The sequence below is a fragment of the Pleurodeles waltl genome, chromosome 4_1, assembly GCF_031143425.1.
Source record: "Pleurodeles waltl isolate 20211129_DDA chromosome 4_1, aPleWal1.hap1.20221129, whole genome shotgun sequence".
In the NCBI taxonomy this organism is placed as follows: Eukaryota; Metazoa; Chordata; class Amphibia; order Caudata; family Salamandridae; genus Pleurodeles; species Pleurodeles waltl.
Window position 1 is genome coordinate 735,172,927 of NC_090442.1, and position 17,820 is coordinate 735,190,746.

The following is a 17,820-nucleotide window of genomic DNA, read 5'->3' on the forward strand; positions in this document are numbered from 1 at the left end:
TTAGCAAATATTTATTGTCAGCATGGCACACACAAAACTTTTATATCAGCAATGGATTTTAAGAATGACTGGATGAGATTTTTAGATGGGCCAGTGGAGGTGGTCTTCTTATTTGGCATTATGACTTTAGAATGAAACTGCATATTATATTTTTATGATGATATTTATTGTGTATTGCTTTGATGATCGGTTGATCGAATAAAGCTTGTGTTTGACTGACTGACGTCTGTTGCAGGCACTACTCGTGCAACACTGTACTTATGTTATAAGCCACAGACAAAATAATGGCTAGGATGTCAAAGACAAATAATAAAAATATGTTTTTGCTGCGTTTGTATTCCTTAGCATGTGTTACATACATTACATTGACCATGTCACACTAATTATCGACTTTTTCTGTTTTTAAATGTGAACTACTGTTTTGTTCAAACTACCTCGTAAATTCAGCTTGCTGTTCTTAAGAAAGGGGGAAGAAAGGGAGTGAAGAACTTCTACTTCCCTCGTTCAGTCAAAGATGTGCAAATGCCCATTCCTGCATAACAAAGGGCTACCTAACGAGCGGTGCTGCAAACACCTCCAGTCAGTGACTGTGGCAGACTGGAGGTGCATCAGAATACACACTTTAGTAAAGGAAGATCATCCGCTGCAGGTGAGACGGGCCTGAAAGATCCACAGCAACCAGAATGAACATGAGTCATGAAAAAATTTCGCATTTGCAGCCGCATCTCATTTAGTGGAAGCTAAGCACTCTGAAAGAGTATATTTACTTATCAGACCAATACCGTGTATTTGTCTGCACAAGAAAAAGCATATTAAAATAATTTACTTTGTTTACTTAAATAAATTCTGCTTGAAAATTTCAAAACCATTATAAGTTAGCATTTATGCCTTTCTGTCTGTAAGTGACAAACGTTTTGCTTCTAAAAATCATCAATCTGCCGAGGATTAGTTCTATTTTAAAGATGTTATTAGTCCTTTATTTCATGGAACATGTATTCCGGACAAGACAGAGAAAAACACAAAAGGATAAGAAGGCAGAAGAGAAAGACGAAAAAAACATTTTTAAAGGGAGCCAGCAGGGACCAAAAAGAATCAGCAAGATTCAGATAAAAAGGCAGGTAGTGTGGGAAGTGGTGGATTGAAGACTATGCAGCCTTAGTATTCGACCTTAGATAGTGCTGGCTGGAGCTGGAGCTTCTGAGTAAAACTTTGGGTATGACACCTAGGGGCAGATTTATCAACATTTTGTGCTGTTTCCGTCACAAAAGTGAGGCAAAACAGCACAAAATATTTGTATAAAAAATAATCACTTTCCAGTGCAAAACTCGTTTTGCACTGGAAATTGACAAAAAGTACCACAAAGTAGCGTGAAGCACTGTTTTGCGCTACTTAGCGTCAAAGGGGAATTACATGGGCATTCCCATGCAACCACCTACCCTTTTTGATGCAAAATCCTATCTACCAAAAATGTGAGACAGGGTTTTGTATCAAAAATTGATGCCATTTGAAAGCAGGCATTGAAAATGAGAAATGTTTTCATTTATCCTTTCTTTTCCGACTTTGCATGTGTGCTGCACTGTACAGCAAACATACAAAAGTAAAGTAGGAAACGTTTTAAAAGCTGTCTAGGCACTGTATGCTAGACTCTCGCACACACCCTTGCACTATGGCCCAAAAGTGTGTGCATAATCACCTGCCCCATCCTGTCTTGGGATTGTTGGTATGGCCCCAGGACATGTGTGAGTCCCTCCTGGGCAGTCGGTTCCCTGGGTCTGGCCTCCCCATGGTGCACAGCTGACCTCCCACTGGGCCTGGCCCCCTGTGCCTGTGTCCCCTGAACAGTGTGCCCACTCCCACTTACACCAGGACCTTCATCGTCTTGCCTGTGTGGTGTCGACTTGGGTCCCTGCACAGGTGGGCACACTATTGATCGACGTTTCCTGGGGACAGAGGTTTGTGGACGTTGGGTGGCTGCTGCGGTGTTGGAGTTGGATTGGAGGGGGGGCAGGAGGGGTGGGGGGGTCTTGTGGCAGAATGGGTGTGGGATGTGGAAGCCGACTGACCAGTGGTCCTAGATGGGCCAGGGAGTTCATCCAGATTGGGACATTCAGGGTTGCTGTCGTCACTGAGGGCATCTTCTGGTGGAGGACTCGGTTGCCGTGGAACATGCTCGCTGCTGACATTGGCTGGGGCACCTGTGGACATGTGATTTGTTACAGTCCTTGTCTGTCACATATTCTGCATTTCTGGATTTCCCTATGGGTTGTGTGTTGTTCTCCCACCTTTGGTTAGTGTATGGTGATGGATTGTGGGATTGGTAGTGCTACATACTGACCATGCATTTCTAATGTGTGTGCATGCAGAGCTGGGAGGAGTGTTCTTGCAGTGGGTAGGGCATGCAGGGGTACACAATTGAGGGTGGTTATTGGACTGGTGCACTATATGGGATGGAGTGGGGTGTTGGGAGTCACGGTGAGGGGGTTAAAGGCCATGCAGGTATAGGTGGAGTTGGGTAGTAATGGTGACTTACCAGTGTCCAGCCTGCAGTGACTCCAGTAACGCCCTCAGGATGAAGGATTGCCAAGACATGCTCCTCCCATGCTGTCAACTGTGGAGGAGGCGGTGGGGGCCCCGCTAGTCCTCATGATAGTAACTTGGTGCCTGGATGCAGTGGAACGCACCTCCCCCCCATTCCACCTCTTGCGAATGTTGGCCCTTGTGCATGAATATGTTCCCACCCTGTCCACGATCCTCCGCCATAGCTCCATCTTCCTGGCAATGGTTATCTGCTGGACCTGTGCACAGAACAGCTGTGGCTCTACTCTGACAATTTCCTCCACAATCACCTGCAACTCCTCATCTGTGAAACAGGGATTTTTCTGGGGGGACATGCCTATTGTGTGGTGGGTGTAGTGTGTGTTGTGCAGAGTGTGATGGGTGTGATGGGTTTTGGGGAATGGTGTGTGGTGCTTGATGTATGAAAGGTGAATAGGTGGTTGTGTTTTGTGTGTGCAGTTCTTGTATTGTCTTTTGTTGGCAAGGAGTTGTTAATTTTTTGTGTTTGCAAAGGATTGTGGGTTGTGTGGAGGTGTTTTCTATAGTGCTGTTGGTGGGTTTGTACGGTGTATGTACATGTGTCAGGTGTGATTTTTTTCATCTGGCCAATGTTGGCTTCTGTTTGTTTTGGGTGCCCAATTCTACAGTGGCGGTCTTCCACGTCAGGGGCTGACCGCCGTTGAGTGTCTAGTGTGGTGATTTGAGGTCCATTATTTGAAGGGTGGTGTGTTGCTGGTGTAGCGGGGAGGGTGGTGAGTCTGACAGTTTTTCGCCTCCGTTGGGTCTGGAGGAATTGTTGTTGTGGCCGGATTCTGTCAGTTTTGTGTTTGTGTGTGTCATTATCTGGCAGACGGACGAACGCTATTCAACTCTATGACACTCTACTCCCTCACTTCACTCTACAACACACTACTCCAACAAATACAGGGGCATATTTATACTCCGTTTGTGCCGAATTTGCGTCGTTTTTTTCGACGCAAATTCGACGCAAAACTAACTCCATATTTATACTTTGGCGTTAGACGCATCTAGCGCCAAAGTTCATGGAGTTAGCGTCATTTTTTGGCGTGAACACCTCCCTTGCGTTAATGATATGCAAGGGAGGCGTTCCCGTCTTAAAAAATGACTCCGAGGCATGTGTGTGGTATTTATACTCCCGGGCAAAAATGACGCCCGGGAGTGGGCGGGGCAAAAAACCCTGCATTTGCGCCTCTTTTTAACGCCTGGGTCAGGGCAGGCGTTAAGGGACCTGTGGGCTCTGAAGGAGCCCAGAGGTGCCCTCCCCTGCCCCCAGGGACACCCCCTGCCACCCTTGCCCACCCCAGGAGGACACCCAAGGATGGAGGGACCCATCCCAGGGAAGAAAAGGTAAGTTGGGGTAAGTATTTTTTTTTTTTTTTTGTGGCATAGGGGGGCCTGATTTGTGCCCCCCTACATGCCACTATGCCCAATGACCATGCCCAGGGGACATAAGTCCCCTGGGCATGGCCATTGGGCAAGGGGGCATGACTCCTGTCTTTGCTAAGACAGGAGTCATGTTGATGGGGGATGGGCATCGTAAAAAAATGGCGCAAATCGGGTTAAGACGATTTTTTTGCCTCGACCTGACTTGCCCCATTTTTAGACGCCCATACGCCATTTTCCCCTACGCCGGCGCTGCCTGGTGTACGTGTTTTTTTTCACGCACACCAGGCAGCGCCGGTCGGCTAACGCCGGCTAACGCCATTCTATAAATACGGCGCCCGCATGGTGCTTCAGAATGGCGTTAGCCGGCGCTAATTTTTTTGACGCTAAACTGCGTTAGCGCAGATTAGCGTCAAAAAGTATAAATACGGGCCACAGTCTTCAAAACCTCTACTCCACCACTCTACTAAATGACACTCTATGCGACTAACATTTAGCCATGCTGAACAGCAACCACACTGATGTACAACATGGCAAAAACATATTTCCAAAGCCAATATGTCTTGTATAGAGAGACCTATTGGCTGTGCCAATGTTTGTTATTAATTATTGCTGGATATGAGACGTGGTATAACCTACCCCACTAAAAGCCATGTGTAATGTATTCCCAAACCAATGCCACTCTAGTATAGTCAAAACAACACTTGCTCCCTTCATCAATAAGAAACGACTAGGAAGAACAGCCAAGCCACTTCATATTTCTAAAACCCATACTATCAATGAGGTAGCCCAACAAATGAATGTTATTCAAAACAATGCAACATTGCACCAAACTCTTACAAGACAAATTAGTCCCACACTCAGTATGCAAGAGCAACACCACCAGTCTCTTTTTTCACTATGAAAATACAGATTTGACAGCACATAGATGACAGTGTATCTCTCAAACTTTAGAAAGTCTCTTTTCTCTTTTTGAACCCAGATACCCATCCTATCACCCTGTAAGCAACCTCTGAATATATTCAGTGATTTAAATGGGCAGGCCCTGTTCGGTACTGAGTACCTGCACTTATTCATTTTGAAAGCGAGATTACCAGCACTTCTCAGCACTGCAGCAATACCTTTAATAGAAAATGCCAGCACGTCTCAGCATTGCTGCAATACAGTTAATGGGAGAGTACCAGCACTTCTCAATACTGCTGCAATACATTTAATGGTTGAGTACCAGCACTTCTCAGTTCTGCTGCAATACATTTAATGGGAGAGTACCGTGACTTCTCAGTACTGCAGCAATACATTTAATGGGGAAGTACCAGAACATCTCAGCACTGCTGAAATACATTTATTGGGAGAGTACCAACAGTTCTCAGGAGCAGGCAGGTACTCTGCAGTGGAGTACCAGCACTTCTATATTTCCATTTAAGGCACTGATTATGTTACTTTCCTTTTGCCTTGTACTTCCCTCCATTGCCACTGGCTAGGTGGGTGATATGAAATACCAACATCCATATACAGTTCCAAAGTTATCAAAAGTTGTCCCCAATGAGTCCTTTTAGTCCTGTATTTGTAACAGGAAAGCAAAACTACAGTTTGCAGAATACAACAAATAAAATCATAACTTGACAGACAACTGAGAGGTTTGTGTACTGTTTCTAGGACCAAATGTGGAGCTGTCATGACGGCTCTTAATGGAATATCCAGGAAACACTGTACCTGTAAAACTTAAATTAAGGAAAGAAAATGCAAGCTCATAAAAACTAGTTCACATTGTGTGCATTTCAATCTTACCTATTCCTTAATGCAAAGAGAGTTTTTTTTAAATAACCATTTGGGGACTTTTGGGGTCTTGAAGTTAAACGCTTATTTTTTACCAGGAATGTGCATTTCATGCAGTAATGCAAATTTTATTTAATATCTAAAAGTGTCTTATGGTTGGAGCTGATTTTTACATTTTAAAAGACCTCGAGATGCTGCAATGCCCGTTTATATTTTTTACCGGCCCGAGTATGGAAGTTCTTTTTTTCCTGTCTCTGCTAACAATTGAATGTATGCCACTGTGAATGAGATGAACACATCATTTCCTCTTCTTATCAGAACACCTTCAGTGCCCCATCCCTTACAGCATCCCTCCCCCATACTTCTGCCACCTTGGGGTTGAGAGCTTCATTTGTCAACCTCCGTTATCATAACAGCAGCTGACGATCAGGTGTCGATGCCCTCTATCCCAGGTTCAACATAACAAAGGGCCGAACGCTTAACCATCCCTGTCTACGCAGCAGAGAGCCATCCAAGAGCAACACCTGAATCCCAGACTGTAGTCAATGGGGGAGGGCCACCAATGGGGCTGTTATGCTGATGTCTGGCCCTTATTATGAACCCTCTTCTTCAGACGATGTGAGTAGATGAAATGCTGCCTTGAAATAACTACATCCTGATAGATAGCTTCAGAGCATACTGGTTTATGATAAATTAATATTTTCAGAAATCAGTCACATTAATAATACATTTCTTTAACCTTTTGCTGTGATAGTGATGTACTACTAGCACTAAGGCCAGGCAAAAGTGACAGTCTTCCACTCCCTTCTAGCACTTTGCATTGTCTTGTGGGAATACTGAGAGCACCCTGACCAGTTCAGGCCTAGAGGGCCTCCACATCTCAAGGCATATATATATTTTCTGCCACTAAGTAATGGGTGGCAATATAAATGTGACCTCCTCTCTGCCCATGTTTTTCCTGTTTGGTTAGTGATATTCCTTTCTTCACTCTTCTGTTTGTATATTTTTGGCATATATTATAAGTTGACTATGACCATAAGAAATACCATACAGGGGTCTGCAGAACTGCTCAAAGCTGCTAGCATACTGAAAACCACAAACCGCATACAAACCCCTCTATCTCACACCTCTTCATTCACCACACTGCTAAGTGTTTCTGTTCCATATTATGATAACAGCACCTCGGTGGTCCCCACACATGACATGGAAACACTTTCTACAAAAGATTCATACAAAAACAACATCCTTCCGACCACACATCGTAAAAGGGGTAGAATGCGGTCCATGTAGGCAAGGGCTTCAGCACCCAATTAGGGTAGTATGCACTATATAAATATTGCAATACAATACGGTGTGAATAGACTAAGGCCCAGATTTACCAGTATTTGATGCAACGCGAAGTAGCCACCAAAGTTGCTGCACTACATTGTGTTGTGTCAAAGGGAGTGAGAATAAATGCATCATACATACTAATGGCCATATTTATACTTTTTGACGCAAAACTGCGCTAACGCAGTTTTGCGTCAAAAAAATTAGCGCCGGCTAACGCCATTCTAAAGCGCCATGCGGGCGCCGTATTTATTCAATGACGTTAGCCGGCGTTAGCCGCCGGCGCTGCCTGGTGTGCGTGAAAAAAAACGACGTAAACCAGGCAGCGCCGGCGTAGGGGGAAAATGGAGTATGGGCGTCCAAAAATGGTGCAAGTCAGGCTGAGGCAAAAAAATCGTCTTAACCCGATTTGCGCCATTTTTTTTTGGCGCCCAGACGCCAATAACATGACTCCTGTCTTTGCCCCCTTGCCCACTTCTGTCCCCTGGGCATGGTCATTGGGCATAGGGGCATGTAGGGGGGCACAAATCAGGCCCCCCTATGCCACAAAAAATATTTTAAAAAAATACTTACCACAACTTACCTTTTCTTCCCTGGGATGGGTCCCTCCATCCTTGGGTGTCCTCCTGGGGTGGGCAAGGGTGGCAGGGGGTGTCCCTAGGGGCAGGGGAGGGCACCTCTGGGCTCATTCTGAGCCCACAGGTCCCTTAACGCCTGCCCTGACCCAGGCGTTAAAAAGAGGCGCAAATGCAGGGTTTTTTGCCCCGCCCACTCCCGGGCGTCATTTTTGCCCGGGAGTATAAATACCACGCACATGCCTGGGAGTCATTTTTTAAGACGGGAACGCCTACCTTGCATCTCATTAATGCAAGGAAGGTGTTCACGCCAAAAAATGATGCTAACTCCATGAACTTTGGCGCTAGACGCGTCTAACGCCAAAGTATAAATATGGAGTTAGTTTTGCGTCGAAAAAAACGACGCAAATTCGGCGCAAACTGAGTATAAATATGCCCCTAAGTTATGGTACTTCTTTTCCTTCCCCCGGAGCTAGTCCACTTTTCACAGCCATTTACCAAATAACATAACCTTTTTGCGATAGTGCATGTGTGTTCTCTAAAGCATACATTTTGTACCGGAAGGGGACCCTTTCATTATATTAACTATCTTTTGAAACTTTCCTTACTTTTTATGTGTGTTGTACAATTCAGCACACATGCGAAGTGGAAAAATAAGGTCAAATTTAAATAATTATTCTTGTTAGACCTGCCTCAAGATGGCATACCTTTTTGGCACAAATCTATTTCTATGAAAGTTAGTTGATATGGGATTTGTGTTAAAAGCCATGGAACAACTGCTTGACGCAAAGTAGCACATAGCACAACTTTGCATTACTTTGGATACATTTAAAAGGAAATTCTGCTTTGCATTGCAGAACAAATCCAACCCCAACACTTTGAGCTTGATTTGCATCGTAAACATGACATAAACCCTGTGCACAGCATTAGTAAATCTGGGCCTCAGTGTACTTCATTACCATATTTAACATACCTATACGTCCCTAGTACAAGATACAAAGTATACCAAGGGCTTCAAGTTAAATGTCATTGATGGGCTGTAGCACATATGCAAAACATGACAGAAGCCTGCCACCACTAACCTGACTGTGCAGATTTAAACTGCAAATTCATCCCCTCAAAATAACCCCTTTTGACAGGCCTAAACCTGTCTTTTATATATTAATGTCACCTCCAAGTTAGACTTAATGTCCAATAAGGCATAGTGGATGGTATTCAAAAGTAGAGAGTGGCAGTATGGAATTGTTTGCAGTAGGGCACACGGGAACTGCTGCATAAGTAAGGTTACCCCTGGGAACATTGCTGTATTGGTTAACCACTTGCATGCATCAGACAGCAGGAAGCCATCCAACGCTGCAGTGCTCGTGTGCATCAGATGGCTCCCTGCTGTCCATGCACATGGCAATGGAAATCCCTCTGGTGTGAGCACCCGTGGGATTTCCTCCTGTAAAAAAAACAGCCTTGAGAAGCAGGGAATAGCCTCCCCATCTCCGGAGGCTGTTTTTTGTTTTCAGGGAAATGACAATCAGCAAGCATGCCACACTGACCTCATCTCTCTGAAAATGAAAGTCAAATGAGCAGATCGGCTTATTTCACTTTCTCTGCACTAGTGCTTGTGGGGCCATCTCAGCCCCTAAGCCTTGATTCAGATGGGAAAGGTATTGTTGGAAAGGGGAGAATCTCCCCTTTCTAGTAGTACCTTTCCCAGGTTGATCTCTGCTTGGGAATCACCCAAGAAGGGTGATCCCCAAGCAGGGATCTACTCCACTAGACACCAGGGAGTGGGTGCAGCTGCTAGGGCAAGGGCTTTGGCTCCCCCTGTTTTGTTTTGGGTACTGTTCAGTCTTTCTGACTCCTGGGGGCAATAGCCCCTGATCTGCTGCCCCCAGGGGACAGAAAACCCACTAGCAAACCTGGGAATATTGGTGTCATTAGTGTAGGGGTGGGGACTGTCTATGATGGGTCTATCAATGCCCTCATTCCAAGAAAATGGGCACAGTCTTTCTGCCCCTCCTTTGAAGGAAAATGATGGGCAATAGCCCCCGATCTGACTACCGAGTGGGGGTGGGGAGGGGGAGGGTATGGGGGGCAGAAGGCCCACTAGGCACTGGGGATTTTTCTTTTTTTTTATTAGCGTAGGGGTAAGTGCTGACCAGAATCAGCATGGCAATATCTCCACCCCCTTAAAAAAAGGAGCAGTCTTTCTGTCCCCTTTGGGGGGCAGATGGGGGCAATACCCCCGATCTGCCTCCTACAGAAGGGTAGAAAGCCCACTAGGCACCGGGGACTATTTTTGTATTAGTGTCGGGGGTGGGGGCTGCCCAGTATGAGCATGGCAATGCCCCCACCCCCCAAAAATGGGGACATTCTTTCTGCCCCATTGGGGGCAGATGGGGGCAATAGCCCATGATCTGCCTCCTTGAGGGCAGAAAGCCTACTAGGCACCAGGGACTCTTAGGGGTGAAGGTTGCCCAGAATGACCATGGAAATGCCCCCACCCCTCAAAATGTACACCGTCTTTCCCTTTCCCCCTCCCCCCCACTGACAACAGCATCTCATCCCCATGGCAAGCAAAAGGAGATTTGACTCTTTTGAGTGTTAATTTCACATATTGGCCAGCAGAGCTTTGCTAACTCTCAATAACGTCCCACTTGCAATGGGGAAAGGATGCACTTTTTGGGCTTGGGTAGGCTGCTACCTTGGAAAACCTACCAGACCCAGTCACTGCTTATAAGTAGACATCTGGGGAAGTCCAGTTGGTGGGCTTCAAATGCACCCCATACCATTTTCTTACGCACGCTGTCCTTCAATCCTCCAACTTTGCCCTAAATCACACATTTTCCCTACATTTCTGTGGTGGAAGTGTCGAGAATCTGCAGGAATCCACAAAATTCCTACCACCCTCCATTGCCCCACCTTTTGGCGATAAAAAACACTTGGGTGGCTACGCCAGGGTTCCAGCAACAGGAACGGATCCAACCGAGGACAATAGGAGTCTCCATGCAACCACCACTGTGGTCCTTAATTTGATCCATTCTTGTTGCTGCACTAGGTCCAGCCTAGCAGCAGCAACCTATAAGCCTCTTTAGTTTTCCCTCCTACCATCAAGGTAACACAGTTGGTGGAAGGATTCTGCACATCTGCTCCAGTGATGGAAAATCAATTCTGACAAATGGGTGCTCCAGATTGTCCAATGGGGTTATGCCCTACCTTTCCAACATACCCTGCCACCTGTGCCACCGTCCAACAATCTGCGGATGGAGGACCACTTCTCACTCTTCAACAGGAAGTACTAGCTCTTCTGACCAAAGGAACTATTGAGAGGGGGCCAATATCAGAGATAGGTCATGGTTGCTATTCCTGCTACATGTTGGTGCTGAAAAAGAATGGTAGCCTCTATCCTATCTTATATCTACACCCTCTCAACCACTTCCTGAAAAAGGAAAAAATCAAAATGCTCATGTTGGCTCAGGTAGTTTCTGCTGCCCTTGATCCTGGAGACTAGATGGTAGCGTTGAGCATTCGGAAGTAAGAGCTCTGCAAGTTTGTCTTGCCTGCCCACAACAGTTACCTACAGTTCATGGTAGGCCAAGAGTAATTTCAGTTTGTGGTGCTCTCCTTTGGCCTTACCAGAGCTCCTTGGGCATGCACAAAAGTGGTGGGGATGGTGGTGGTTGCAGCACATCTGTGAAGGTCAGGGGTTCCAGTCTTCCCCTGTCTCAATAACTGGCTGTTGAAGGCGAGATTGCCAAAATGGTTTGTCTCCCAGCTCCAGACTATGGCTCACCTTCTGCATTCGCTGGGGTTCATTATCAATGTGTTGAAGTCACACCTGACTCCCTCTCATATGCCCCCTTTCATCAGAGCTATATGGATACTGTGCCGTTTCAGGCTCGTCCATCGGAACAGGGAGTCTGGGATTTTGGACTATGATTCTGATGTGTCAGTCTTTATCCTGGATTTCGGTGAGACTGACTACGGCTGCTGGGTCTCATAGCCTCTTGCATCCTGCTGGTAAAACATGCCAGTTCGTATACACGGCTCTGCAGTGGACTCTGAAGTCTTAGTGGGCACAGCATCAGGGGAATCTCTCCCACCTGGTCCAGATATCAGCAGTTGCAAAATATCTGCAGTGGCAGCTCACAAACACCGATTAAATCAGCAGCAGGCTCCTCTCTCTTCCTCATCCAGAGTTCACAGTAGTGACAGATGTGTCACTTCTGGTTGGGGTGGCCAGCTGGGCGAGGTGGAGTTCAAAGCACTCTGGTCTCCACTCCCTTTGTACATGTTGGAACTGAAAGTGTTGAAAATACTGGCATTGAAATACTTTCTTCCATCAAGGGAAGGCTAGTACAGGTGTTTATGGACAAAACCACCGTCATGTTGTATTGCAACAAGCAGGGAGGTGTGGGGTTGTGAACTCTGTGTCAATAGTTCCAGTGCTTCTGGACATGGCTGGATGATCTGGGTATTTTTCTGGTGGTTCTGCATCTGGAGGGCTGGCAGACTAACTCAGTTGTCAATGCCTCCCAGACCATGAATAGTGTCTCCATCCGTAGGCGGTGCTGGGTCTGTAAAGAGATTGGGGAGAAAGAACCTTGGTTATATTAAATTGCCACCGCTAAGAAAGCACAATGTCTGCACTTCTGCATGCTGGAATTTACAAAACTCCTCTCGCCCGGAGACACATTTTGTCTCAAGTGGAACTCTGGTCTTCTGTATGCTTTTCCTCCAATATCACGTATGTCTAGAGATCCTAAGAAGATGAAGAATGACCAAGCCCAAGTCATCTTAGTGGCCCTGGATCGGGCAAGAAAACTGTGGTATTCTGAGCTCTTGAGCATGAATATCTGTCCTCGCTCAGGCTGCCCCTTTGGGATGATCTCCTGTTGCAGCAACAGGTCATGTTCCTGCAAACTCTCTATCTACATGTAAAAAGATTGAGAGGAAACAGTTGAGGGTATTTAGGCCCATATTTATACTTTTTGACGCAAAACTGCGCTAACGCAGTTTTGCGTCAAAAAAATTAGCGCCGGCTAACGCCATTCTGAAGCGCCATGCGGGCGCCGTATTTATTGAATGACGTTAGCCGGCGTTAGCCGCCGTCGCCGTCTGGTGTGCGTTAAAAAAAACGACGTACACCAGGCAGCGCCGGCGTAGGGGAAAATGGAGCTTGGGCGTCAAGAAATGGGGCAAGTCAGGTTGAGGCAATTTTTGCGCCTCAACCCGATTTGCGCCATTTTTTTTTCACTCCCAACCCCCATAGAAATGACTCCTGTCTTAGCAAAGACAGGAGTCATGCCCACTTGCCCAATGGCCATGCCCAGGGGACCTCTGTTCCCTGGGCATGGTCATTGGGCATAGTGGCATGTAGGGGGGCACAAATCAGGCCCCCCTATGCCACAAAAAAAAATACTTACCTGAACTTACCTTAATGTCCCTGGGATGGGTCCCTCCAGCCTTGGGTGTCCTCCTGGGGTGGGCATGGGTGACAGGGGGGGTCCCTAGGGGCATGGGAGGGCACCTCTGGGCTCCTTCAGAGCCCACAGGTCCCTTAACGCCTGCCTTTTGCAGGCGCTAAAAAACGGCGCAAAAGTGGCCGTACGTCATTTTTTTTTACCCGCCCACTCCCGGGAGTATAAATCTGACACACATGCCTCGGAGTCGATTTTTTAGACGTGAACGCCTACCTTGCATCTCATTAACGCAAAGTAGGTGTCCACGCTAAAAAATGACGCTAACTCTATGGACTTTGGCGCTAGACGCGTCTAACGCCAAAGTATAAATATGGAGTTAGTTTTGCGTCAAAATTGCGTCAAAAAAAACGACGCAATTCCGGCGCAAACGGAGTATAAATATGCCCCTTAATCTTCCTTCTGAAGTCTTTGATGTCATTCTGGCAGCCAGCATCCCTCTACCAAAATGATATACATCTGCCAAAGGGATACGTTTGTGACTTGGTGTACTGCTAAATTTGTTGATCCTCTGTCTGCATCTTTGACTGACATTCTGTTGTTTGCCTTATCCTTTGCCCGGCAAGATCTTGCTTTGGACACAGTTAAAGGGTACCTGCCATTACAGCTTTCTTGTAGTTGCCAGATCATCCCTACCTATTTAAGTCACCTGTAGTGATTTGTTTCTTGAAAGGTTTGCGACATCTGTTCCCTCCTATGCCCTTTATTATATCCCAATGGGATTTTAATTAAGTACTCGCCTTTCTTATGTTTTCACCATTTGAAACTTTGCACAGCTGCTGTCAGAGACTGCTGACCATCAAAACAGTCTTTCTTGTTACTATAATATCTGTCAAGAGGGTTAACAAATTGCAGGCATTTTCTATACACAACACTTTTCAATGACAAGCTGGTCCTTAGGGCCTGTGTCTCCTCCTTTACAAAGATGGTTACACCTCTTTACATCAGACAGAATATCACAGTGCCTACTTTCCTGCCCCCCCACCCCCATCTTCCTGCTAAGGAAGAAGAGAGCCTCCGCCTTCTGGTCATTATACATCAATCGTACCAAAGGCTTCCAGGTGGATGATCAACTCGGTTCTATTGGTTCCCAAGGCAGGGCAAGGCATTTCTCAAAAGAACCTCAAGAGAACCATCTCCAGATGAGTTGTTCAGATGGGTGGCTATCTGCTACCCAATGGCTGAAAAGCAGCTCTGTGAGGATTAAAAGCTCATTCCACTAGAGCTAAAGATGGAACCACTTGCCTGGCTGGAGGAGTCCCAGTTCTGAACATCTGTCAGGCAGCTACGTGATTATTGCTGCACATATTTGCCAAAAACTACAGCCTAGACAACAGATCTGGCATGATGGGCATTTTGCCCAACTGATCCACCTCTACATCTTAGTGTAGCAAAGTGCAAAGACCCATCCTAAGGAGAGATTGCTTTGGTATAAATTCTAAGGTATGGAATCTGCATCTGGAGGTCTCTGTGAGATGGACAAGCTACTTACCTTTGGTAATGTCTTATATGGTTGAGACTCCTTACCGACTCTCCCATCCTCCTCATTCGACACACAGTGGCTCTCATTTACAAGAATCTCATGCATCATCATCAACACATCAGATTTCTTGCCCTTCCCTTAGATCCCCTAACGATGCCATGGATGAGCTGTATTTACAATACAGAGCTCCATGGCGCACGTTTTCACCGATGCATCAAATTCTGATGCATCTTTTGGCGTTCAACACCCACATTGCTGGAGTAACATCCTAAAAATTATGCTACTCCAGCAATGCGAGGAGGCTCCCAGTGGAAAAAGCCCTGTGTCAATTCTACACCTGCTCTGAGCAGGCGGCAACATTCTGATGCAGTGGAGTCTCAGAATGTTGTAAATTTCACTGTGTCAGTTATTGTATTGTATTGTATTAGTATTTATATAGCGCTTACTACCCCTGATGAGGCGTCAACGCACTTTTCGGCGAGTAGCACGCTACTCCAGAACCCAACAAGAATTAGTGATGGATTAGAATAGGGAAATATGAGTACAGTTTTAGTATTATTATGAGTTAATTCAAGCAGCTGAATTGAGAGTTTGTTAGTTAGATTTACTGGAGTAATGGAGGGGTGGAAGAGGAAAGAATCCAGAAGTGTTAAGGCTTGGGATGAGTAAAGGAGGATGGAGGAGGAAAAGAGTCTGTGGAAGGGGTTAGGGAGATCATAGTAGCAGGGTGAGATAAATGAGGGTGAATTTAGCAGGGTTGTTTGGGAGGTCATGGTAGTAAAGTGAGGTTTGGTGAGTTAGATGTGGAAGCAGAGGGAAGAGCTTAAGCAGAATTATTTAGGAGATGAAAGTAGTAGAATGGATTTGAGATGAGTCAGAGTGGGAATGGGGGATGGATAGAGACATGACATATGGTGATGGGTAGATAAGGGTGATATAAGATGAGAGCAGGGATTCATAGATATCTAGTATAACAACCCACCCAGGATCCACGCAGTGACTACGAACATGCCAAGCACAGAACAACATACACACATACATACATATATATACACACACACACACACATATGAATTAACATCTAAATGATATAAGAATCTTTCCACATTAGATGAAAGGGGGCGGGGCGAATCTCTTGGCAAACAGGAGGGATGGATTTACTGTGAGTAGCAAAAGATCAGGCTGGTCTTAAAATCACTACATCTTCCAGAAAGCAAAGAAAATGTGCAGGACATAATAAAGCAGTATTGGCTACTAGGAAACCAACCTTGTAAGACAGAAACTTCAGATCAGTAGATAGAAGGGGACTCAAAGAGCGAGTGTTGCAAAGCCCCCCCCCCCAAAAAAAAGCTTTGTAATGAGAAATAGGTCATAAAACAAAGAAACTACTAAATAGGCAAGTAACTAGAGAATCAACCTCTCAAAGAAAATCCTCAAACTCCCTGAAAGATGTAATCAATTTAATAAAAGCCCTAAGGGTAGGTAGTGAGGGCTTCCTAAGAACACTCATAAAACCATCGCAAATAAATTGTAGCACCAAAGAAAACTGGCAACTAGTAGGAGACATAGTGCATGGAAACCAATTTAAGGAAAGCAGCCTGTTGTCTTGAGTCAACTTTATGGATAGAATGCTTAAAGAAACACTAAGGCCCATATTTATACTTTTTGACGCAAAACTGCGCTAACGCAGTTTTGCGTCAAAAAAATTAGTGCCGGCTAACGCCGTTCTGAAGCGCCATGCGGGCGCCGTATTTATTGAATGACGTTAGCCGGCGTTAGCCGCCGGCGCCGTCTGGTGTGCGTTAAAAAAACACGACGTACACCAGGCAGTACCGGCGTAGGGGGAAAATGGAGTATGGGCGTCCAAAAATGGTGCAAGTCAGGCTGAGGCAAAAAAATCTTAGCAAAGACAGGAGTCATGCCCCCTTGCCCAATGGCCATGCCCAGGGGACTTATGTCCCCTGGGCATGGTCATTGGGCATAGTGGCATGTAGGGGGGCACAAATCAGGCCCCCCTATGCCACAACATTTTAAAAAAAAAAATACTTACCACAACTTACCTTTTCTTCCCTGGGATGGGTCCCTCCATCCTTGGGTGTCCTCCTGGGGTGGGCAAGGGTGGCAGGGGGTGTCCCTGGGGGAAGGGGAGGGCACCTCTGGGCTCATTCTGAGCCCACAGGTCCCTTAACGCCTGCCCTGACCCAGGCATTAAAAAGAGGCGCAAATGCTGGGTTTTTTGCCCCGCCCACTCCCGGGCGCCCGGGAGTATAAATACCACGCACATGCCTGGGAGTCATTTTTTAAGACGGGAACGCCTACCTTGCATCTCATTAACGCAAGGAAGGTGTTCACGCCAAAAAATTATGCTAACTCCATGAACTTTGGCGCTAGACGCGTCTAACGCCAAAGTATAAATATGGAGTTAGTTTTGCGTCGAATTTGCGTAAAAAAAAACGACGCAAATTCGGCGCAAACGGAGTAGAAATATGCCCCTAAATCACTTCAGCTAGATGTATGAGAAACACTTTTTTGTAACTTCATCCTTTCAACTTCCAGAACTAGATGCGTGACCGGAGAGCAAGAGGAAGGTTTGATGGTTTCAGAGGAGAAATAACTAGAGAAGTATCAAAGGCAAAGAGATTGAAAAGTGTAGAGAAGCATTAACCAACAACTGCATGACCAGTATGAGGAAGCCAAAGGAATGAAAACAATAACTTAATTGGCCGTTTCATTAGAAGCGCACCAACCCCTCACACTATTTCTGTGGGGGCTTGAACACCATTATAATCACACACTATCTGAGAGAGACATCTACCAGCAGGTTCCTTAATTGAGAATCCTCCCCAGACGCAAGACTAGATCTGGAAACTTTTTTCCATAGCACGCTTGTGTGCCGGAAGAAGGCATGGCGTGACTCTGCATCGATGTCGTTCACTGGATGTGACGTCAACGGAGTCTATCTAACCCCCTCACCAACATCAGTGCCTTCTTTTAGGAATGCGGATCTGGTAACGGTTATCTGGCCGTTTTCGGCCTACTTTGAAATTTTTTTGTAGATGCAACAGTGTGCTTTCTTTGTGTATGTCTTCAGGGTTCAAACCCTGTGCCTCCTATGGATGCAAATGTCAGCCACAGACCCTTACACTATTTGTATATGATGCCTGGGTGAGCATCTTGATTCGTAAAGTGCGACTCCAGTTCTCAACTTCGACCAAAGGTGGTG